A 25,414-nucleotide genomic window follows, 5' to 3' on the forward strand; every position below is an offset into this window, starting at 1 on the left:
CCAGCATTTTTATTTTCAAGATAGTGCCCTCTCTCTTTGCCTTCCTCTGGGGGAAAGAGACAAATGTGATAATTCAGTCATTTGTACTGAGCATGTTCCAGCTGAAAGGGCTTTATTGTCTCAGAGAAAGGTATTTATTGCTAGTCTTTTGTATTTGAAGATGACCTCACTGATAAGGTTTTATCTCTCAGAGGCTGGAAGGGCTGTGGTCTGGGAGACCTGTGGGAAGGCTTTTTGGTCTGTGATGAGAGCCTATTTTATAAGACCTAGTATTTGCAGCACCACCTTTCTTCAGGCTGCTTGTCAAGATATGTTGGCTCATGTCTGTTAGCTGTATACCAGGTTCCTTTTGTTGGCAGTTGTTCCAATCCAGAATTCCATAGTTATCAAGAAGTGGACTGTGTCAACATAGGCTTTTATTGTGTGTTGAAGCACTTTAGAGCCTCTGACAACTAACTGCTCTCATTTTGCAGAGCAAACTGCAGTTGAAGGTTTGGCAAAGGTTAATTTTTAAATGGATTCTCTGCTGCTATATGCAGCATCTCCCTTGGTATTTGAATCATTCAGCATATAACCCCATCGTTAGATCATTTTTTTATGAAATTTTTGTTGGTTACCTTTAAAGCTGCATCAATCACTTGGTAATGGAAAAAAAGTCAATGTAATGATCTGCTTTGAAAATAAACAGTATAACTTGACTTTGGCGTTGAGAGCCTATTATCATGTGGTAACATCATTCTATTCCAATGACATTATCTGCTAAGGATATTATGATGGTGGAAAATATTTCAATTCTGTTATCGGAACAATGAAGCTGTGATATTTAATTATGGAGAAGTATGTTTAATTTGGGGACTCTGGTATGTCAACTGTCACGGTTTACTCATCAGAAGCCTGGGCAGTGGTAATTAAATTCAAACAGAATATTATTTAGTGACCCATATGAGTTATTGACTTAATGTTTTTTCTTACTTTCCCAAGTCTTTTCCTTTGTCATTTTAGTTCTTCCATTAAGTTTTCTGATTAAAAAATTAATTAATGAACCAAATGAATATATTACAGTACTACCAGGTGATAGACATGGGTTTGGCTATAGAGAATAGCATCATTGTCCAGGTTTTACTTTTGGACAGGTGAGACACAGTAAGAAAGGAGTTCCAAATTGAAATAATAGCAAATGAGAGGTGTCCTTCCCTTATCTCTCCTACTTACCCCTCATACTCATGTATACATATACATGTCATATGTTGAAGAAATAAAAAATAAAACAGAGAAAATAGCCATATGGTACACTAATAAGACTGTTAGGTGATGAATTAAGGCTGCCTTAGAGTGGCAGAGTGAGTGCCATTGATATAAGATTTGAAAGGCAATGCAGGGTACTTCCTATTGTGTAGTTACTCTCCTGCTAATGATTAGTTGTGTCATGTTGCCTTCTTAAATAGCCTTCAGATACAGACATTAGTTAACCAAGAAATAGCTGGGTCCTTTTCCTGATTATCTATTATATCAGAGAGCATGACTGATTTGAGGGTGTGTAGGTAGATCAGGCAGACAGGATCCTCCAGAAGCTCTCCATCTCATGGGAGACAGACACATCAAAATGGCTATGCTTGGTGCTTATATGTAGTTGGGGATGGGAGAGAGGTTGTTAATAGTATATTAATAAAATCAGTTAAACAGAGAATCCTGCAATTCCTGAGCTGGAGGAAACTCAGAAAGTAGAGTTCACCCTTGTTTGATAACAAAGCTGTTGAGCATCTGACAATTACAGCAGTTTGCCCAAGGTCATGGAGCAAGTTGGTGGCAGAACTAAAACTATAGCCCAGTCTCCTGACCAGTATTCTTCCTGTTCCATTGCACTTCTTCCAGAGCTTTCTTTCCAGCTTGGGATAAGGAAGAATGGAATCCTGCTGTGGAAAGGGTTGCAGGGGAGACCTTGGACCTAAATATCTACTTACAGTTTCCCTGGGTCACCACCCCAGATGTGAAAGCTTTGTGCTTCCTTTTCATGAATTCAAGGTCAAAGGATAGACTCCAGGGGAACCTGGCTGATGGCAGCCTGTTTCAGCAGCTGGGCCCGAGAAGAGAAGCTCGGTGCCCTGATTTCAGCTGCTGAAACATTCTGAGTCACTCACTTGGAGTGTCTTGGATTCACAAAAGTGCCACAGGGACCATGAAGCAGAACCTTTGTATAAATAGAGGGTTGGGAAGAATGGAGGGGGTTGTACCAGGGGCTACCACCAAACTCACATGGGAATTGGGTTCTCAAACACAGTGTACAAAGACAGAAATGCCTTTTGCTTTTGACGGGAGACCACAATCAGTTTCAAGGCTGGTGACAGAAAATGGTGGAGAAAAGTAGCCCAGCCTGCATATTAGCTGGCATTGAACAACTTGGGAAACTCGTGGAAATATGACCTTTCTGGTTTGTTTTTCTGTTTTTAATTATTTACTGTTTTTGATTGTCAAATAAGTTGTGTATATTTATGGCATATGACATGATGTTTTGATGCATAAATGCATTGTGGAATGGCTAAATCAAGCTAATTATCCTGTGCATTACTCACATACTTATCATTTTTGTGTGTGTGCAATGTAAACATTTAAAATCTTCTAAGATCTACTCTGTTAGCAATGACCTATGTGGCTTGTCCTTCTCTGCTGTAGCTCAGGGTCCCCTGCAGATTCTCAGTATATACAACAGGTTGAGATCTTCTCAGTCCATGGATGCTTCAGGTAGAATACGTATCTGAAAGAAACCATTAAAGAACTTATTTTAAATATCCCCAAACTGTGATTGTAGGGTAATACAATAGAGAATGCTGAGTAAATGCTAGTATTTTTATATTTTATAGGGATGCTTTACTTTGTTACTTTTTAATTATTTTATTAAAAAAATATAATTCTCTGCTAAGTAAGGAGCCCCATCCCAAAACTCAAACAACTGAAACGGATCACAAGGGCACACACACCACTGGTAACCATACACGAAACAAAGGAGAAATAAATGAAAACCAGGTTGTCCCCATGCTGTGGGATGTCAATTCATGGTTTTGTGATACAGCAAACATCACACAGGTAAAGAATGCCTCGGAAAAATACAAATTCTTTAAATAAAGAATATGTAGTTTTTGATCCAGTCAACAACATTTTTATAGTAATGCATAAATGTGTTCTATTTGCAATTAAGTGGGAGGGACCACGTGTGAGAAGAAAAGTAAAACAAGGGTCAGACTCATGGAGGCCAGGGTCCTTACTCAGGTCCCAGGAAGGTTCTTTAATCCTTTTGAACCTGAATTTTCTCATTGGTAAGATGAGAAATTCATTCACATAAAAGTCTTGGCATAGCACTGGCTGGCATTATGGGCATTCAGAAAATGTTAGTCCAATTTTCCTTCTTATTTTTTCAAATTTTCCTTCCTTGTTTTATAAAAACAAAGGAATATGAACAAAATAAACCCTCAAAACAAAAAACAACCCAAACCCAGGGGAAACATGCCTTTGGAAGCCCTTATTAACTATCCTTCCCCCCGACCCCCACACCCAGCAATAGCAGCACTTCAACTGTGAGATCTCTCAATGGGCATGTCTCAGCTCTAGAATAAAACTCTAACATACATGAACCAGGACTTAGAGTTATCAGTCACAGCTATAGGAGTCCATCAGGTCTTAGGTAAAGTGGTGTTGCTCAGACCTTGGCCAGAATCCCCACAGGACTCCTAAGGGCCAACTGGACACACCACCCTCACTATGCAGTCTCCATGAGGCTCAACTTCTCTGTTAGTGGAAGAGAATCAATGAGGGCTGTGCCTCTGGCCTGTTCTCAGGATCAAAAAAACTAATGTACAGGACTTTGTGCAAGTTGGTGTAAAGTAAATGGAAGTAGCTTTAGATACATATGGCAGAGGGAAAGCCTGCCTGGGAAGGGACTGAGAATGTCCTAAAGCAAAAGAATCCCCTCCCATTTCTGTCTTCATTTTTTAAAAATTTATTTTTATTTATATATGACAGCAGAATGCATTACAATTCTTATTACACATATAGAGCACAATTTAACTATCTCTGGCTGTATACAAAGTATGTTCATACCAATTTGTGTCTTCATATTTGGATAATAATGACCATCACATTCCATCATCATTTCTAATCTGTCTTCATTTTTATAAAACATTGAATGTTGGGCAATTAGGACATAAATGGAATTTATAGGAAGATCTTGCTAGTTTTTGTTAATTTTATATTTTGATAACTATTAAGGATTTTGTCAGATAAAACATATTTGACTATGATTTTTAATCTAATAAATTACATTTTAATCTAAAAAATGTGATGAAACCAGACATCCAGAGGTGTGTTCAGGAAAGAATTATTATTGAAGGTGGAGTGTTGGCAGTGAGTTCTCCCAGATTGCGAGAGATCATTTGCAAAGGGTTGGGACTAAATAGTACAAGTGACATGCCAGAGGTGGAGTCATCTGTCAAGGGAGAGTGCAGCAATCCCTTCCTTTGCCCATCTCTCCAACACATAGGAAAGTAAATCTCCATTTACAAATAAAGACACCAGTGCCTGATGTGCATGTTTGTTTCAGACTAGTGGTGTGAACTCACTAGTTAGGTCACATTTTGAATTCTAGTATTTCCCCCCACCACCTTGCTACTCTCTACATGCACAAATACTTACATTCATGTATTCCTTCAAACCACCAAGTCAGGGCAGAACTTTAACAAATATACCAATGCTAGCCCTGTGTAGTGGATCTGGGACTCCAGAGGCTGAGGCAGGAGGATCACAAGTTTAAGGCCAGCCTCAGCAACTTAGGGAGACCCCGTCTCAAACTCAAAAAATAAAAAGGGCTGGGGATATAGCTCAATATGAAAGCACTCCTGGGCTCAATCCCCACAAGGAAAAAAAAAGAGAAAGAAACATACCAATGTTTACCCACATTGCAAACCCTTTAATATGTATCCAACTACCTGCTCAATATAAATGTTAATAGACCAACACTATGATCCTGAAACTTGGTTGTAAAAATAACAGGGGACTTCTGAATATTTTATCACATGTGGTTATCCACTTACTACTGGGCTATGTGTTCTCCTTCATTGTATGTATCAGCAAAGCAGAGGAGACCAAGACCTGAAATGGTTTAATGGCATTAGGAGATAAACCTGCATTCAAATAATTACTGAAATAATTATATACATTTTTTGGAAAGAACTGTATCAGCTGGGTGAGGAGCTGTGATCATTGAACTATTGACACTACTATACTCTCATTGCTGTTTCTTCTTAAAGCTAAACCATTCCTAAAAGCCCTACTCTTGTGAGAATAGATGTTTCTTAACTACTGTTAAGAAATATTCTTGCATTTTACTTCAATTCATTGCATTTATTTTATTATTATATAGATCACTATAATAACCCAAACTCCAATCTTCTTTGATTTTTTCCTAAAAGACAACATACTTTTCTTAGGGCTGTTTTTCATTTTAAGAACAAATTAATAGATACATGTATACATTTATAACTTCATTGAAATTTTAAGTGCTATTCTAGGAAAGAAATTGTATCAATGTATGTTTTTACCAACCCACAAGTATGACCAAATAATAGATTTTCCTGAGCTTTGTTTTTTTAAACCAAATCTGTTCTTTACGTGATTGTGTTGTACTTAAAAAGAGGTCCAGTTTTGCAATTTTATAATGGTAAAGTTAACTTTGAAATAAGAATTGAGCAAGTGAAATTGAGATCTTTATTTTTTAAGAGAAATGACATTCAGTTTGACGTATTTAAATGAGCAATAGGTAAGTGCTGCATTCCCTTGGTATGAAAGGAAATCGTCCCAACCCCATGTTATCTCATAATTGCCGGGTTTGGTTTGGCAATTATGTTTCCCAAGAATAACAGAGTCTGGTTTCCCTGAGTGTCTTTTTCTTCCTTTTTTTTTTGGCAGTTCTGATTCTGGCAAATTTTTTGGAAGTTCTTCTGTAATTCTTGGAGTACACCTTCAGTAATGTGCTCATATGATTAAGAGACACATCTCGGCTAGACAATTTAATGCATGTCTGGTAGGATAATCCAGCCTGGCTAAAAGTTAATATTGGCAAGCTATTGTCTATTACCAGAAGGTAAAGGGAGTGAATAAGAAATTCCCAACAACTTCCTCCATCCTCTTATTTCCTTTTTTGAAATAATGGAGTGGAATTGGTTTTTTTTTTTTTAAGAGAGAGAGAGAAATTTTTTTTTAGAATTTTTTAATATTTATTTTTTAGTTTTTGGTGGACACAAGATCTTTTATTTTTATTTTTTATGTGGTACTGAGGATGGAACCCAGTGCCCCGCGCATGCCAGGTGAGCGCGCTACCACTTTGAGGCACATCCGCAGCCCCTGGAATTGGTCTTTTTGTACATATGTGTGCAGTTGTGTAACTTTATTTTGTCTTGCTTTATTACAATTTGCAATGTAATTTTTAAAAAATATTTATTTTTTAGTTGTAGTTGGACACAGTACCTTTATTTTATTCATTTTTTTTTTTTTTATGTGGTGCTGAGGATCCAACCCAGAGCCTTGCAAGTGCTAGGCAAACGCTCTACTGCTGAGCCACAACCCAGCCCCTGCAATGTAATTTTGAATGAGAGTGGTGAAATTTGTTCACAATCTTATAGGGAAATTTTCTCTATGCTGATGTGAGAACGTCTTTCTTCTTGAGTAACAACTAGATGGCTTCTCCTCTACTCTCAATTTCTGGGCTGATATCACTTCCAGGTATCAACTGGGTGATAGCAGAGGAGAAGGAAATTGTAAACTCACTGGTAGCTAGATGGCACTTTGCATTCTGGTATTTCCCCCCACCCCAATCCACTGGCTGCTAACAGTTTTCAGTTCTCAAACAACTACTCTATGTGTCTGCTCTAGGGTATTTTAGCTGCATTTAATGGGAAAGACAGGATGAAATGTGCTTTCTCCATCTTGCCTGGAAACAGAGTCCTTTACAATTTTTAAGATAATTTTGTGTGTGTGTGTGTGTGTGTGTGTGTGTGTGTTTGTTTTGTCATGAGAAAATATTTTGACCCTGAGAATATAAAAAGTACTTTGGGAGCAATTTTTTTCCCTTTGCATTTCTTCTTATGTAGGCACTTATTGAGAAAGTGGGACCTTGTCCACTTTGAGGTATCTCAATATTTAAGGCAAGTGAGACTTACAAGGTACAGGCTGAAAAGGGCTTCACTTTCTCACCACTTATTCCCAGATAGACACTTTGTGGTGGTTAATACTATCCTTGATTTTCATCCAAATCTTGGTTAGCTCTCATCACTGATCTGATCATGCTCAGATTAAAAAGAAATGTCCTTTAGTCATTTTACAGCAAATCATTGCAGTTCTACATTCTATAAAAATCAAATGTAAGCCTTCTTTTCTTTTTGATTTTATTTTTAATTGATAAATAAAAATTGTACATATTTGTAACTTACAACATGAATATCTACAATTTTCACAAAGTATACATGTTATATGATTCTTATGTTAATATGCACATACATATATTTTTAAAACAGAATTTTTGTTCTTAACTGCTATTTTTCTTTTTTTATGAATAATTTTATTTTTAAGAGGTAATCATACATATATTTATGGATTTAATTTGATGTTTTGGTTCATGTTTACAATATGAAATGATTAAATCAAGCTAATTAGCATTATCTAGCACTTTAGTTACTTATCATTTTCTGTAGTGAGACCTCAGTTATACTTAGCTATCTTGAAATATGCCATATAGTCTTATTGACCAGAGTCAACTTGATGTGCACGAGATCTGAAAATTTGATCTTCCTGAGATCTGCCCTCCTTTTAAAGCTTCTCCTCTGGAGCTGCTATAGACCAGGTTTTATAGGTGAGAGATGTCCTTATATCCATTTTGCCATTAGCACTTCTCTTTTTCTCCTCCACTCACCAGCCACTAGTCGGCCTTCCTAGAACTGAAGGGGTAGGGTTGGAAATGGGGAGGACAGCAGAGGGACAGGAAAAGACTTACTAGACAGGCAATGTTTTGAGCTGACACTGCCCTGGCTTTGCTAGAAGTTTAAAGTGACCCTCAAGTTCACAGTCCTCAGATACTGCCCCTTCACTGCTGATCTCTCCCCTACAGTTCCCTGACACAGGTAATGTGTCACCTCCACATCAGCTCTCAGTGTTGGTCTTCCAACTATTGTACAGGTGACTTTTTAAAAAATTTCCTCTTCTTTTTCTAGTTCATTTTAGTTATAAATGATGTTAGGGTCCATTTTGACACTATTATATTAGGCATGAAATATAATTTGCTCTAATTCACTTACTAGTGCTTTCCTTTTTCCCTGTACTCCTTTGTTCTCTCTTCTCCCTTCTCTTTTGGGCAAAATGCATTGAAGAATATTCCAGGCCAGGGTATTGAGGTAAAAATTCTAATTTTGCCCCAAAGGGTCTATGACTGTGAAATTGGAATTCATTATTTATTTAGTGCACTTGCCCTGTAAATGTGAGCAACTTGAGAGCAAAGCCAAAATTTCATAGACTATTTCATGCCTCAGATCTAATAAAATACCTCAAAATAGATAAAAATTGAGGCAACTGATATTGCCTAAGTTAATATAATGTAAATAAATCTGATTCGTGCATTGGTTAGCTGTCCCCTGTCTTAGTAAATAAAAATGCCACTACTTAAAGGACTGAGCTGTAGTTCAGTGGCAGAGCACGTTCCCAGCATGCATGAGGTACTGGGTTCGATCCTCAGCACTACATAAAAATAAATAAATAAATAAATAAACAAACAAATAAATAAATAAAGGCATTCTGTCCATCTACAACTACAATTCTTTGCCACAAAGAATCTCATAAAAATGTGCTTCTACTGCAACATAATTCTTCCATTAACAATAAGAAGCAGATTTTACTTGCTAATGAAACTTTCCTGGATGTTGCTAGACATCCAATCGAATTCTTTTTCACATGCCAGGAAGGCATTTTTTTCCCCCTGTGCTATTTATTAGTGATTTTTCTTTCACCTTATCTGTTATCTCTTTTCTGTTAGATTTTAAACAAGGAGGCAGGGGACAGAAGTCCCCTTCAACCTTGACAAAATACCTTGTGAAGTAAAAATTTCCCACTGAGAGTGTTTTAACTCCAAATGCAAGTTTTAGAAAACACTAAGACTTCATTGACAACAAGGGTGGTTAATTCAATGACAATCTTTGCTTTTCACCCAAATATGAGAAGGACCTATCACTCTTGTTTCCAAAGCATGGCATGGGCTTACTAAAAAATTTCTTTCAGAATTTATTTCTCGCATGATTATTGCTTAAGATTGTTTTCAAAACTTTCTTGCATGATTTTGAGCATAAAAATTGATGATACTTTAACCCATTTTGTCCCATCTTTCCTGAGGTGGAATACCTATTAAAACTTAAATCCAGCAACAAATATACCACTTATGGTACAAAAAGAATGAAGAAGAGAGGAGGGGAGAGAAGACAGGCGTCATAGTTTGCAGAAAACACAAGGGCAGTCCACAGAGAAGGCAGAGATGATGGTAATTTGTAGTGATATCATTTTACTTTCTCTGCCTTTGAAGTTTTATGTTAATGATCTAATGGTACTTAGCTGAGATGAACAGGTATGTCCTGGTAATGAAAGTAGAAAGATACTTCTTCATTATACTGAGAAGTATAAAGTAATGGTAAAAATGTGAACTTGAGGACAAGACTGCTCTGGTTGGAATCCCTGCTCCCTAGCTTTCTAGTTATGTGATCTTAAGGGAAATAACCTTCTAGCATCTATGTGTAACATGGAAATACTAAAGTATCTCATTTACTTCAAAGAGCTGTGAGAATTGAATGAGTTAATACATGGAAAGCAATTAGAACAGAGCTTGACATGTTGTAAACACTCAACAATGCCAGTTACTTTGAGCAATGCCTGATGATTAAGTTTTATTGTCGTTCCCCCTAAAATAATCCTCCATATTCAGTCTTGCTGTTTGTTATTTCCAGAAAGGATAGTTTAAAATTAGCACTCTGATATCCAAATCATCTACTTTACAAATGTCAGGTGATATTTAATTAGTCTATATCCAACAGTTTGGTACAGCAAGACAAATCCCTCATTTACTTTGAAAACTTACCTTAATATATGAGACATCATCCTTATCCAAAGTCATTATAATCACATTTCCACTATCATGAGAGATGATTGGCAATTCCTACCTAAAAAAATTCCAAGCTAAACTTCATATGACATGCACATAGATCTACATGTTTGAAGCTTTGATTGACTGTTCGTCTATCTGTGGCTTGAAACCAGGCTGTCTATCAAAGGCAGATGTTGGCACTGTATGTAAGTAATCTCTTGTCCATTTGTGTGAGGCAGCCCATCATACATACCTGTGTCCTGATTAGATTTTTCATGTAAACATGTTTACCTTACTTTCTTCCTAATTGGTTTTTAAATATGTAGTACAGAATATTTGAACTGAAAACTTTCCTGGGGGAATGTTCTTTAAACTTTTTGATGACTAATTGTTTTTTGAAAACTCTCATTTGTGCTAATATTTATGGAAAATTTTGTAAAGGACTTTAAAGTCTTTAAGATACTTCCACATTTCCTCTTTGATCAAGCAACACTAGCAGGAGTGGAGCACTAATACTCTATTCTTTGTAGTTATTATAAAACTAATTTTATTAAATGGTGTCACAGTATTATGCCATCGGCTACTATTGAAAGGCACTGTAATATATTTATTCAAAATTTACCACTGTATCCAGTGTAAGGGCTCTATGGAAGACATTCATTATTCACTACATAGAGGAGAACACTAGAGAAATTATTCTCAGAGAAAATTTTGGTTTCCCCATTCATTAAAACAAATTTTAAAAAATCCTTATTTTGGTTTCTCTTTTGCTTTGGCCAGTAGCAATCTTGTTATTCTAGCACCTTCTAAGGTTTGTCTGTCCTTCCTTCTTTCCCTCTTTCCTTCCTTTGGAGACAGGCAAGAGATCAATGTTTGTATACCTAAAAACCATTCATGGTACATACCTTTGGAAAGCTCTGCTCTATGCCGTATGTTTAATATGATATCCTTTAAAATTGTTCATGGGATTGAAACCATCCTTATAATCTTTGTGGAATGAAGCAAGAAATTTTAAAAAATTATAATCAAGTAATTGGTGGAAAGTAGAGTGCCAAAATTATAGAAATGCAAAACAGAGTTTCAGCAGTAACCAGACCACCAGCATTTTACAGAGAACCAGCATTTTACAGAGAACCAGCATTTTGCAGTGACCTCTAAAGACAAGGAAAATTGCTCAGTAGTCCTGTGACTTTCTTTTTTTATTCTTTTTATTTTTTATTTACATATGACAGTAGAATGCATTACAATTCTTATTACACATATAGAACACAACTTTTTTATATCCCTGGTTGTATACAAAATATATTCACACCAATTCGTGTCTTCATATCTGTACTTTGGATAATATGATCATCACTTTCCACCATCATTAATAACCCCATGCCCCTCCGTTTACCTCCAACCCTTTGCCCTATCTAGCAGGAGTGGAGCACTAATACTTTATTCTTTGTAGTCATTATAAAACTAATTTTATTAAATGGTGTCTCAGTAGGTTGTCTATTCCTCCCATGATCCCTCTCCCTATCCCACTATGAATCAGCCTCCTATATCAAAGAAAACATTTGGCGTTTGTTTTTTTTTTTGGGATTGGTAACTTCACTTAGCATTATCTTCTCTAACTCCATCCATTTACTTGCAAATGCCATGATTTTATTCTCTTTTATTGCTGATTAATATTGCATTGTGTATATATGCCACATTTTTTTTATCCATTCATCTATTGAAGGGCATCTAGTTTGTTTCCACAGTTTAGCTGTTGTGAATTGTGCTGCTATAAACATTGATGTCCTTTGGTTATAGACCAAGGAGAGGGGTAGCTGGGTCAGATGGTGGTTCCATTCCCAATTTTCCAAGAAATCTTCATACTGCTTTCCATATTGGCTGTACCAATTTGCAGTCCTTCCATATTGGCTGCACCAATTTGCAGTGTATGAGTGTACCTTTTCTCCCATAACCTTGCCAACACTTATTGTTGCTTGTCTTCATAATAGCTGCCATTCTGACTGGAGTGAGATGAAATCTTAAGAGTGGTTTTGATTTGCATTTCTCTAATTGCTAGCGATGATGAACATTTTTTCATATATTTGTTGATTGATTGTATATCATCTTCTGAGAAGTGTCTCTTCAGGACCTTGGCCCATTTATTGATTGGGTTATTTGTTTTTTTGGTGCTTAGCTTTTTGTGTTCTTTATATACCCTAGATATTAGTGCTCTATCTGATGTGGGAGGGGTAAAGATTTGCTCCCAAGATGTAGGCCGTGTCTATTCACCTCACAGATTGTTTCTTTTGCTGAGAAGAAACTTTTTAGTTTAAGTCTATCCCATTTATTGATTCTTGATTTTAATTCTTGCACCACAGGAGTCTTATTAAGGAAGTTGGGGCCTAATCCCACATGATGAAGATTAGGGCCTACTTTTTCTTCTATTAGACGCAGAGTCTCTGATTTAATTTCTAGGTCCTTGATCCATTTTGAGTTGAATTTTGTGCATGGCAAGAGATAGGGGTTTAATTTCATTTTGTTGCATATGGATTTCCAGTTTTCCCAGCACCATTTATTGAAGAGGCTCTTTTATCCAATGCATGTTCTTGGCACCTTTGTCTAATATAAGATACTTGTAAATTTGTGGGTTAGTCTCTGTGTCCTCTATTCTGTATCATTGGTTTACCAGTCTGTTTTGATGACTATACCATGCTGTTTTTGTTACTGTTGGTCTGTAGTATAGTTTAAGGTCTGGTATAATGATGCCACCTCTTTTACTCTTCCTGCCAAGGATTGCTTTAGCTATTCTGGGTCTCTTGTTTTTCCAGATGAATTTCATGATTGCTTTTTCTATTTCTATGAGGATTGTCATTGGAATTTTGACTGGAATTGCATTAAATCTGTATAGTGCTTTTGGAAGGATGGTCATTTTGATAATATTAATTCTGCCTATCCAAGAGCAAGATAGATCTTTCCATCTTCTAAGGTCTTCTTTGATTTTTTTTCTTTAGGATTCTGTAATTTTCATTATATAGATCTTTCATTTCTTTCATTAAGTTGATTCCCAAGGTTTTTTGTTTTTTTTTTTTTTTTTTTTGAGGCTATTGAAAATGGGGTAGTTTTCCTCATTTCCCTTTCTGAGGATTTGTCACTGATATAAAGAAAGGCCTTTATGGGTGTTGATTTTATATCCTGCTACTTTGCTGAATTCATTTACTAGTTCTAGAAGTTTTCTGGTGGAACTTTTAGGGTCTTATAGAATCATATCATTAGCAAATAGTGCCAATTTGTGTTCTTCTTTTCTTATGTGTATCCCTTTAATTTTTGTTTTAAACATAAAGGGGTGCTGTATTTTGTTGAATGCTTTTTCTGTGTCTATTGAGATGATCATATTATTCTTATCTTTTAGTATTTAACATGATTTTTCCCAATCCTTCACCTTCAGTCTATCGATGTCTTTTTCTATGAGATGAATCTCTTGCAGGCAGCATATTGTTGGGTCTTTTTTTTGATCCAATCTGCTAGTCTATGTCTTTTGATTGGTGAATTTAGGTCATTAACATTCAGGGTTATTATTGAAACATGATTTGTATTCCTACCCATTTTTGTTTATTTTTGGTATTTAATGTGACTTGGTTTCTCCTCTGATTAGATTTTCCGTCAGTGTAATCCCCCCTCTGTTGATTGTCATCATTGTTTTTCATTTCCTCTTCTTGGAATATTTTGCTGAGGATGTTCTTTAGTGCAGGCTTTCTAGTTGTAAATTCTTTTAACTTTTGTTAAAAGAATTTGGATGGTTTTTATTTCATCATCAAGTCTAAAGCTTAGTTTTTCTGGATATAAGATTGTTGGTTGGCATCCATTTTCTTTCAGAGCTTGGTGTATGTTGTTCCACGATCTCTTGGCTTTGAGGGTCTGCGTTGAAAAATCTGCTGAGATACAAACCGATCTCTACCGATATATGATCTGATTCCTCTCTCTTGTGGTTTTTTAGATTCTGTCTTTATTCTGTATGCTAGACATTTTCATTATAATGTGCCTTGGTGTAGATCTGTTATAATTTTGTACACTTGGTGTCCTTTAAGCCTCTTGTATTTGGTTTTCCAATTCATTCTTCATGCTTGAGAAATTTTCTGATATTATCTCATTGAAGAGATTGCACATTCCTTTCGTTTGAAACTCTGTGCCTTCCTCTATCCCAATAACTCTTAGATTTGGTCCTTTGATGCTGTCCCATAATTCTTGGATGTTCTGTTCATTGTTTCTTACTATCTTCACTGTGTGATCAACTTTATTTTCCAGAGAATATACTTTGTCTTCATTATCTGACATTCTTTCTTCCAAGTGATCTAGTCTGTTGGTTATGCTTTCTATTGAGTTTTTTATTTGATTTATTGTATCCTTCATTTCAAGGATTTCTGTTTTGTTTTTTTTTTTTGGAGTCTCTCTCTCTCTTGAAGTCATCTTTTGCTACCTGTATTTGCTCTCTTATCTCATTGTTGGAGTGATAAATTTTTGCCTGTATTTGATCATTTAGGTAATTCTTTAATTCACGAATCATTTTAATTATGAACCTTCTGAACTTCTTCTCTGACAGTTCATCAACTTCGCTGTCCATGAGTTCTGTTATTATAGTGTCCTGGTTTGTTTGGGGCACTTTCTTCCTTTGGTTTTTCATGTTGTCTATGTGTCTTCCTTTCTTGCAGTGTGGATCTGAGCTATTACAGTTTCTTCCCTATATTCTTGTAGTACCTGTGCAGATTGTCTGTACCTCACCTTGATGTTTGGCTTCCAGACCCTGCCGGTGTCCCTCAATGAATGCTACTGCATCCTGGATTTGGGTCTTGAGCAAATTGGTGTGGGTGGATCTGGGCAGCTGGGCTTGACCTCCCTAGGTGGTCTGCTGATCGGAAGGGGCAGTCCTTGGCCAGAAGCTAGGCTTTGGTGGGTGTCTGTCCTGCTGGGGGAGGGGTAGACAGGGCCTGCTCTGTGCCTGGGACCCACACAGGCTGGTGTCGGTGGATCTGGGTCATGGGCTTGACCTCCTATGGAAGTCTGCTTGTCAGAAGTGGGGGGTCCTGTGCCAGAGGCTAGGGTCTGGTGGTGTGTGTCCTGCTGGGGTAGGGGTGAACCAGGGGAAGGGTGACCCAGGGAAGCAGTGAACTGGGCTTACTGAAAGCATGGGTCCCCTGAGGGCTGGTGTGGGTGGACTGGGCTGGATCTTGGCTCCTGAGGTAGTCTGCTGATGGGGAGGGGTGGTCCTGGACCCAGTCCTGTAAGTTCTGGGTAAGAGTGAATTTGAGTCCAATGCCCAATAAGAAATTTTTGAATTGTCAGGACCGTGATATGACAAAGACAGTTCCAAGTCCATTAGTAGGACATAAAGAATAGCAGGTTTTCAGAAAATTGAAAACACCAGAAGAAATGAAAACTGTATGCCCACATTTTAAAGCATGATTGGATTACAGTTTTTATAAGCTTTGTAAGAAGGAATTAGAAGCTGAAATCAAAACCCACCATAAAAATTTGAAAGTAACTTTGAAATATATGCTTGAATCAATATTTTAGTAAAATGTGTATAGTAGTCAATATATACTCAGTATTTAAAAATTGTTCTCAGTATTTAAAAATTGCTTTTTTTGTTGTTATCTTTCAGTAAGTAAAAAAAATGGGAGGATCCCTACAGCTATTATCACAGTTTACATTCTTTAGAAAGTGTTTTTACAAAGTTTTCCTCTCCCTCTGAAGGTGATATGTGATGCAATTACAACAAACAGATTTGGTCATTGTTACAATTTGGATCCAGAAATGTTCTCTGAAGAGCTAATGTTTTGCAAGCATGATTCCCAATGAAGAAAGGTTCAGAGGTGGGACTTACAGGCAATGATGAGAGCTGTAAGCTTATTTCTGAATTAATTCATTGGATGGATTAATCATTTTACTGGTCTACTGGGTTGTAATAGTAGGCAATGGGCATAGCTGGAGGAAGTAGGTCACTGGGGGTGTGCCCTTAGGGACTACATCTTGTCACTGGCTTCTCTGTTTCTCTCTCTCTCTCTCTCTCTCTCTCTCTCTCTCTCTCTCTCTCTCTCTGACTCTCTCTGTCTCCTTCCCAGCTGCCATGAGCTGAGCAGCTTTCTTCTTTCTACCACCATGTTTTTTGCTACACCTTAGGTCCAGAGTACTGGAGTCAGCCAACCATAGACTGAACCTCTGAAACTGTGAGCCCAAAACAAACTTCTCATCCTTTAAGTTGTTCTCAGGTATTGTGGTCACAGAAATGAAAGAATTGGCACAACCATCTATTTGCTGACAATTACCATATAATATCTTTGACTCTAAGTTTGTATATTCAAATTCCCACTTAACATCTCCACTAGGTTCTTTTAAACATTCTGATTTCAAAGTGTCTATGAATGATCTCCTGGTCTTACCCCTTACCTTTTCATGAAAAACTTTCCTCTCAGTTGATAATAATTGCATCTTTCCAGTTACTCAGATTCCAAAGTTTGGAGTCTCTAATTCTTCTTTACTTTTCATGTTATATTCAGTCCATCAGGAAACTTTATTATATATGCATTTACAGTGTTTTCAGAATTTAAGCACTTTCCTATTCTTCTTTTGTAACTACCCTATTCCAGGCCACACTCACTTGCCTCTGGATAATTGCAGCAGCCACCAACTTATTTTATTACTGTTATTCTCATTTCTTTGAATCAATTATCAACATGGTGGCCACAGTAATCCTTTGACATAGAAATCAAATCTCATTATTTTTAATTTGTTGTTATTTATTATATTTTCATAAGCTCTGTAAAGGACATTGATCATCATCAGTTTTGTTCCTAGAATAGCATCTGGTGTATGACTGAACAAATTAATTCTTAGAAGAATGTGCTGATACTTACAGAAAGTAGCTCACTTTTCAAATATCTTATGGGGAGTGGCAGAATTTTGCTAAGGTCTTTGAACTCCACTTTGATGTTTTTTTTTACTGTCTCATGGTGCCTCCTAGACATGTTGACAGAATCTTCAAGGTGAATACCAAGATTTTCTTGAGGAAGGATGTTGTGTTGACTGATAGAAATCTGACTTCACGTCATGATTCTGCCCTTGTGCAGGCAGAATCTAAGTACCATAAATTTCTCACTTGCAAAAGATGGTTGGGCTAAAATAATCCCCAGGGTTAATTGTTGAGCCAAAGAAAATCCAGTGACGTTACCCAAATATTTCTCAAGTCTTCAATATCATCATAAATGACAAAAGTGTCATTTGGGAATATCAGCAGTTCAAGGAAGCCTACCAAATATGCTAATCTACTTCTTAGATTACTGAGCAGCCAGATATAGTCATCTTGTTAAGTGGGACAAAGTTTCCCAGTTGCTAACTGATATTATTTGGCATCCTAACTGGGGATATACGCAAATGTGGTTATTTGGGTAAAATGGAGAGTGATATCTATCTATTTATTTATTTATTTTATGTCTTTGTCTTTGCTTTGTTAAATCAAACCCACATCCACATTAGTGGTATAATGACTTAGGGCTTACATTCAGCCCTCATATGGTTTGTGTTAGCTCCTTAAGTTAGGACTCACTGTGTATATCGACTTGTTCAAGTATTTGTATCTATTCCTCTGCCTCAAATACAGTAATTTTGCCTAAAAATATACTTTTGTCATTGGTGTTTTATTTCAGCCAAGCCAATTGTTTTATGGTTCCTTTTAATTTCTCTTTTATTTATTTATTTTTAGGGGGGTACCCAGGATTGAACTGAGGGGCAGTCGACCACTGAGCCACATGTCCAGCCCTATTTTGTATTTTATTTAGAGACAGGGTCTCACTGAGTTGCTTAGTGCCTCACTTTTGCTGAGGCTGGCTTTGAAATTGCAATTCTCCTGCCTTGGCCTCCTGAGTCGCTGGGATTATAGGCCTGTGCCACCATACCAAGCTCCCTTTTATTTTTAGTGAAATTTTTTCCTCCTTCCTCCCTCCCTCCTTACCTTCCTCCCTACTTCTCTTCCTTTATTCTCTTCCTTCCTCTTTCTGCCTTTCATCCATTTATACTATCTTCCACATAAAAAGTCTCCCTTCCTTCTTTCTGGCAAATCTCACCCATTACTATTTAAAGATGTAAAATTTACCTATGAGGAGCCTCATTGGCTACTATACTCAAATCTGAACACTATTTTTTTTATTCATTCTAGAAGTCTCTGGTGATCTGTTTGCTACCATTAATACTTTATCACTTGTAGTTGTTGATTTGTGGTGCTCATTGGATTAAATCTTCTTGAGGGTACTGACTTTGCCTTCTGTATCTCTGAAATCTTTCTTTTCACATATTAATATAGGTTTGGAAGGAGAAAAGGAAGTTTCCTAATAGGTTTTGTTACAGTTGTCTATTGATTCATCATAATAAATCATCTTAAAGCTCAGTGATTAGAACAACTATTTTATTCATGGTTTTAGAGGCAAGAAACTCAGGAACAACTTGACTCTTGTCTTTCACTCCTATGGTGTGAACTGGGCAGCTGGAGCTGGAGGATGTATTTCCAAGATGATGTTTTCATCCACTGTCAGGCACCTTAATGTTTCATGATCTGTTTCTGTCTCAGCATGGCCTCTCCACAAGGCTTGGGCTTCTTACAGTGTGGTCATCTTGGGGGAATAAATCACTCTTCTTCACAGTCACAAATCTTCTCAGATTCAAAGGAGAGGAGAAATAATTCCAATCCCTGATGATAAAATGACAAGGTCACACATGTCAGGATAGGAGTTGTACAGGTCACCTTTGAAAAATAAAAAAATGACTAAATTTGCAGAAGAAATTCCATGGTTTTCTTTGAAAGTGCACTTGAGTAAAATATACAATGCATGAGTTGAAAAGTCACACTTTAGAATGTAGAAATGAATGCCAACATAGACCAACCAACCAATAGTGCACTCAAGGTCAGTGCACTCAAATGTACAGACCAAGATTATATTAAGACAATCTGTACACTTGGGTTCTGGCCTGTGGTCTTCTTGATGACCATGAAATGATGTGCCATTGGCAGTGTCTTGACTGTTCTTTGATTAGGCTGAATGCACTTATCACTAATTTGGTTGCAGAAGCTCTTTTCTATGACAATTGTAATGATGATACCATCTCCTATGATCATCTCTTTGCAGTGGTCTAGAATTTAGCTTAAATTCTACCTTATAAAAAAGTCACTCATGACTTCCAGTTTAACTCGCCAATCTCAAATGCCACCAATCCAAATCTTAGAATATTAGTTTTCATTTTCCAAATTAACCTACAAAACAAGCAAGAAAATAAATAGTATTCTGTTTATTTATTCACTTACTTTTTATTATGGAGGGGAGGGAAAAGGGAAGAACTGAAGACTCAGCCAAAACAAATTATATTCTGTACTTGTATGATTATGTCAAAATGAACCCCAATGTTATGTTCAACTATAATCACCCATAAAAACATAAAAAACCTTTAAAAGTCTATTTTACATATGTACTATGCTTAAAAATGCTTTAAGTTCTATGCAAGATACAAAGATAAATTTTGTTAAACCAACTAAAATAAGGTCTAGTTCCTTAAGTCTAAGATAACCATTAAAATTGTGTGTGTGAGTGTATGTTTATATATATTAAGATTTGAGTGAGGCTGTTACTGTAGGCTACTTTAAGTCAGACTACCTTGACGTTTTAAAGTAGAACATTGCAGCATCTCCTTGGGTCTTATACCTACCTACTAAATTAATTCATTCTTAATCTCAGGAGTAAGCCTTATTCATCTCTTTTTTTTCCACTTGGACTATAACAAGAATACCTGGTACTTTTCATGTCTCTAACAAATATTGAGTACTCAACCCTCATGAGTAGAGTTGCTAAGCAAATGGAACTACTCCTGATAAACTAATACCTATTTGACCATATTGAGGGTTTGGAGTCAAAACAGGCTACTTTTGCTTCTAAGAACCCCAAGAATAACTTTTGGTTCCTTATTATTGTTTGGCCCACTGTATTTTGGGTGAATTTTGCTGTGTCTGAGTTAAGTACTTTGAGCTTCCCTGTTCTTCCCACTCTTTTACCTGCAGCTTTAGAAACTGTATAAAAAATCTTTTCCAAAGTTCTTGAAATCAAATACCCTTCACTGAAATGTTATTGGATATGGAATGAATCAGAAACATGTGGATTAAATTTCCCTGAAAATTTCTTTGGTTATGAAAATTAAGGAAAATTTGTTTGGCCCAATGCATCATAGGTGATGCCAAACCCAAATGGTTTGAAAATGTGTGCTAGTTAGATAAACAAATAAAAAACATAAACAGGTTTTGTTCCCCATTTGCCTTGTAAGACCTCACACTCACTGTAGAAATCTCAGGTCAGTTCGAGCCAGGTTTTATAAAAATTATGTTTGTAGTGTCCTTCTTTGTCTCATTGTCTGTCTCATTATCGGAGACAAATAGCTATGCAGATAAATACCTCTGGGGATGCATGTAAGCAATGCTGATGTTTTTCAATGGATTAAAGATGGATTGAGTGATGTAGGATGTATTTGTAAGATTTGATTTCTGAATGTTACCTGAAATTTTCATGCAAAATAATTCCTTCATAAGAATGTTGTTAACTTTTCAAGTTAAACTATTTATAAAATATTCAAAAGCTTGAATATGATCTACATATGTAAAAGGAGTAAATTACATTATCATTCAAACCAACTTGAAAGTAATTTAGTTTTCCAAACACCTTTTACTCAGTGAAAAGAGAATATATAAAGGTCAAAATAAACTTCATTGTAATGGTTATCATTCTTCTTACCCTCTAAACCAAAAAGCAAAAATAACAACAACAAAAAACATCAAATGGCTAGTTAAGCAGGTATGTCCCTGTACCCTGAACAATCTAAGGAAAATTGAAAGGACATGGCTGTGCTAATTAGATAGGCACATTGGTTCTGTATGCCTTAGTTCAGAGCTCAGAACACAGAAGAAAGATGTTAAGAAAATTAATGGGCCACAAAACTTTTCCGTCAGTGGATTTCACCCATTAGGTTGTGTAAGTATTACCTGAAAAAGTTACTAAAAGTATAGGCTGAAAATGTCTCCTTCCTTACCTGGAGAGTTTGACCTGAATCAAGTACAGTGAAACAAGTACAGTGCTCTGCATTTACAGCACCAGTTGTACAGATGCTAGGTTTTAGTTTATAATTGAGGATTTCCAGAAATGCATCTATTGGTTAATACATATTTGAGTGTCAAATATACTTTGAGAAAAATAAAAGCATAAATTCATGCTCTCATGTACCTTATATTCTATTTGAAAGACACACTCAATAAAAAAAAATAAAAAGACAAAATAGTTTATATGTCAATTAGTTGTTAAGTGTCAATGAGAATTTAAAAAGTCGGGAAAGAGAAAAAAAATAGAAATAATGAAGACAGCCTAGTTTACTTTTAGAGTAAAAACTTTTAAGAAGTCAAGGGAAGAGAGAATAACCACAGGTATACCTCAGAGAAGAAGTATCCAGGCTGAGGGGACAATAGTTGTAAATAATTTGAAGGGGAGGCACAGCTGGTTGCTGAAATGGAGTGGGTCAAAAGGGGAGGGAAAGCAGTTAGGTGAGAGAGAGCTGAACAGGAGTAAATCTTTGATGATCACAGACTTTGGCTTCTACTTTGAGTTAGTGGTATGGGAGACCATTAAGAGTCTTGAGCAGAGATGAAATTTACACAGAATGTTCTACACTGCAGGAATTGGAAATGAAAACACCAATTCTGTGATTCACTCTACAGCATTCGCAAAGTTAGCTGTGTGCAGTATTGGTGTTGGAGGATTTGGGGAGCATGGTGTTCAGAGAGTAGAAAAGGGCTGGACAAAACAGGAAAAGCCTGTCTTCAAAATAAATGGAAATCCATGTGTGGATTATACAATTGACTTAACCCCTCAACAACTGTAGTTGAAAGTAGCCAATTTTTACAATTTTGAAGCAGGTCCATATGGAGGGTTTTTATAAAGACATTAAGAAAATAAGAATTTGGTCACATTTGAAAGGTATTTGAGATCCATGAATTAAAGCAGAGTATAACAACAGAGTATAACCACATTTGTGGTTAGTGAAGTCTACCATTTTTATTTCCAAAGATTTAGAGTTTTCAATAAACATACATTTATACCTGATAGGTGATATTTAAAAACATTAAATCAGAATCACTTTCCTAAGTTAGGATACTCAAGAATATGCAAGTAAGTCAGGTAAAATATATAAGAATAAAAAAATGTTCTTAACCTTTCCAACATACTGATTCTTCAGTTATCATAAATCACAGTTGATTATAGAACCATGGGGTGCTTATTTTTTAGTTCACTAAGACGCATTTTGGCTTATAGAAAACATGATAGTGCTTCACATCAACAGTACACCTTGTTTGAGTGGGACTCAATATACAAGGAAAACCTGGGGCAGAGGGTGAATAGGAGTTCATGTGAATGTTGTCGTCCTCAGCAACATCCTTGTTCCCATTTTCCTTCAAACTAATTAACAAAGCCAAGTAACCAGTGTGACTAATTTTTTTCTGTCAATGAACTGATGCGTCATCTATCTTTGGAAAGGTATAACTTTAAATATTTGTTCCTGACAACGTATTTTTCCCTAGGCATTGACTCTTAGATTCTTTAATACCACATTATTTCTATGTTAAAGAAAATGATATTTAAAAGACTGATCATATTTCCTAGGCTTCTGGATGTTAAAGATATTGAAACCTACTTAATATTGTTTTAGCTCAAGAAATATTAAAATAATTAAAATAGCATCTTACACAATTTTACAAAAGGGCAGAAGAATAACACATATTGATTATTTGGGGCCAAATAGTAGAAGTGAAAGGATTAGTCCAATTTTCCAGATGAAGAAATGAAGCTAGCTGGCTTGCCAATCCTGTATAGCTAACAAATACCAGATCTCGGTCAAGTCCAGTTTATCTCACTTTCAGCATCAAGCACTGGAATGTTCTACAAGATCAGAGCTTTAACAAGAATTGTCTGAAAATTGGTCAATGCTATGATTCATTATCAAAAGCCCCTTAGACTAAAGATAAAGTGACCTACCAGCTCCACACATGCATTTAATATTAAACAGGGTCATGGAATGTTAGAAGGGGAAGGAGCTGTGGAGAAGGTGGTCCAACTTTCATTTTAGATAAGAAATGTATTATGTGTGGGTTTTGTACTTCAGCTGCATCCTGACTCTAATTAGTTTCTTATTTTGAGCTGATGCTACTTTCTAACTCAATGCTCCTCTAAATTTTTATAGCCTAGATCACTTGATTATTTGAATCATTTCATATCTTCATTGGCATTAAAATTAAAAAGTCCAGGTTTTCTATTTTTTTTCCCCATAAGTTAGGTTTCCTAGTAGAAATCTCAAAATCCCATGAGCCACTTCTGCCAAGTATTCATTTAGAACATAAACTTTAGGATTAGAAAAATAAGGATTTCAAAGAAACAGCAATATTTGGTTGAGTTGGCTGGGCTTCCTTTGCTTCTTTAGTATTCAAGTGGACAATTTGTACAATTTCCTTTGCTTTGATCTTGGTTGCCCACACTACCAAGCTGCAGGCACAAATTACTTGCCCATCCCTCCATCCACAAACTTTGAAGGACATGGAAAAAAAATGCAGCCATTGTGAAATTTCCAGACTGAAAGTGCCTACAGTTATTGCTGCTGCTGACTTGGACCATATGAGAGGAGGCAGTTCCAGGCTGGGCTGCCCCCAAGCCACCTACCCTGCTAAATCTCTTGATCTCGCCAACATCATTTCCTGAATGGTGAAGCTCCCCATGTGTGTCCACTGGCATGCCCTTGGAAGACCAGGAATACCCAATCAGGATTCAGTTAATGGGGCAGATGAACACAAAGCAGAGTATTCTATTTTACTTGGAACTATGATAACCACAAAATGACTCTGGGTATTTTGTGAATCAGATTGCTGTCAAATCCATGTTTTTTTTTTTTTTTTTTTAATTTGGATACACTTCAGTGATTGTACTGTTCTTTGGTAAGATCTGTTTGATGTTCAAAAACCTTGAAGCCATTTAGACTACTTTCTTTCCCCCTTTTCAAGTACAAGTTTGCATTTTGTCTACCACAAAGAGAATGTGAATGCCAAGAGGTCTTGGTTCACTTTGAAAGTCCAAAGCCACAAACTCTGATTGGCTTCTAGACTTGGCCAGACACATTCTGTAGGGCTCCAGACCTTGCATCAAATGTGACAGTAGCATGTCATAATGAGGAGTGTACTTTGCAGAACAGATCACCTGAATTCAAGTCCCTTGGCTGAAATCTGGAACAAATTTTCTTATTCTACTTGGACTCATCTTCCAATGGGATAGTAAAAGTACAAATTTCCTTGTAATACTGACACAATTACAAAATTATGAGAAGATGGGAAGAACTTCCCTTTTTGTAAGGTTTATTTGCTTTGAGCATTTTTTATAATAATGAAGAGAAACGATCTTTACTAATATAGGACACAAAAGAAGCAAATATATAATGTTACAATTTAGAAAACAATTTTAAAAATCTTGAATGAATATTACTTATGCAGCAACTTCTGCTCAACCTATAATAATACTACCATCTTTTCTTTTCTTTTACTAAAGTTTTTCCCACAATTTTACTAAACCCAATCAATATTTTCCCTAGTTTTTATAACCCTGAGTGTATCTCAAGTGTAGTAAACATTATTTTAATTTGATACTGAGAATTATTTTCTGCAGGCAATTCACTAATAGTGGTGAGAGATTAAAAGGGATGAGACATGGAACTTGCAAAGACAGAAAGGCAAGAGGAAAGAAGGAGGAATAGGATCAGAGATACCAGACAAAATGAGCTAGAATTTCAATGAAAATGTCCAAGTCAGGAGAGGTGAGTCATAAGAATATCTGAGTGTTAGTAAACTAGGTGGAAAAGTTGAGGTTGAAGTCACTTAGATCCTGATGATAGATGAGCTATGTAGGGATGGAGGCTTTTGTGAGAAACTCAAAGATGGGATTCAAAATGTAACTGGCTTTTGTGGGGCCCTGTGTTGGGGTTAGGACCAGCAAAGCAGCACTTAGTACTGTATTTTCAGGAATATGAAAGTATGTAGTTCATCGAAGACCCTGAATAGATATATGTCAAGTGAATGAAGAAGAAACAAATGAAATGTTATAGTCAAATAGGGTTCAGCAGTAAAATGTAATTAAGTTTATTTTTTGTATTCCAAGTTTA

This window comes from Callospermophilus lateralis, chromosome 16 (assembly GCF_048772815.1).
Source record: "Callospermophilus lateralis isolate mCalLat2 chromosome 16, mCalLat2.hap1, whole genome shotgun sequence".
Classification (NCBI taxonomy): Eukaryota; Metazoa; Chordata; class Mammalia; order Rodentia; family Sciuridae; genus Callospermophilus; species Callospermophilus lateralis.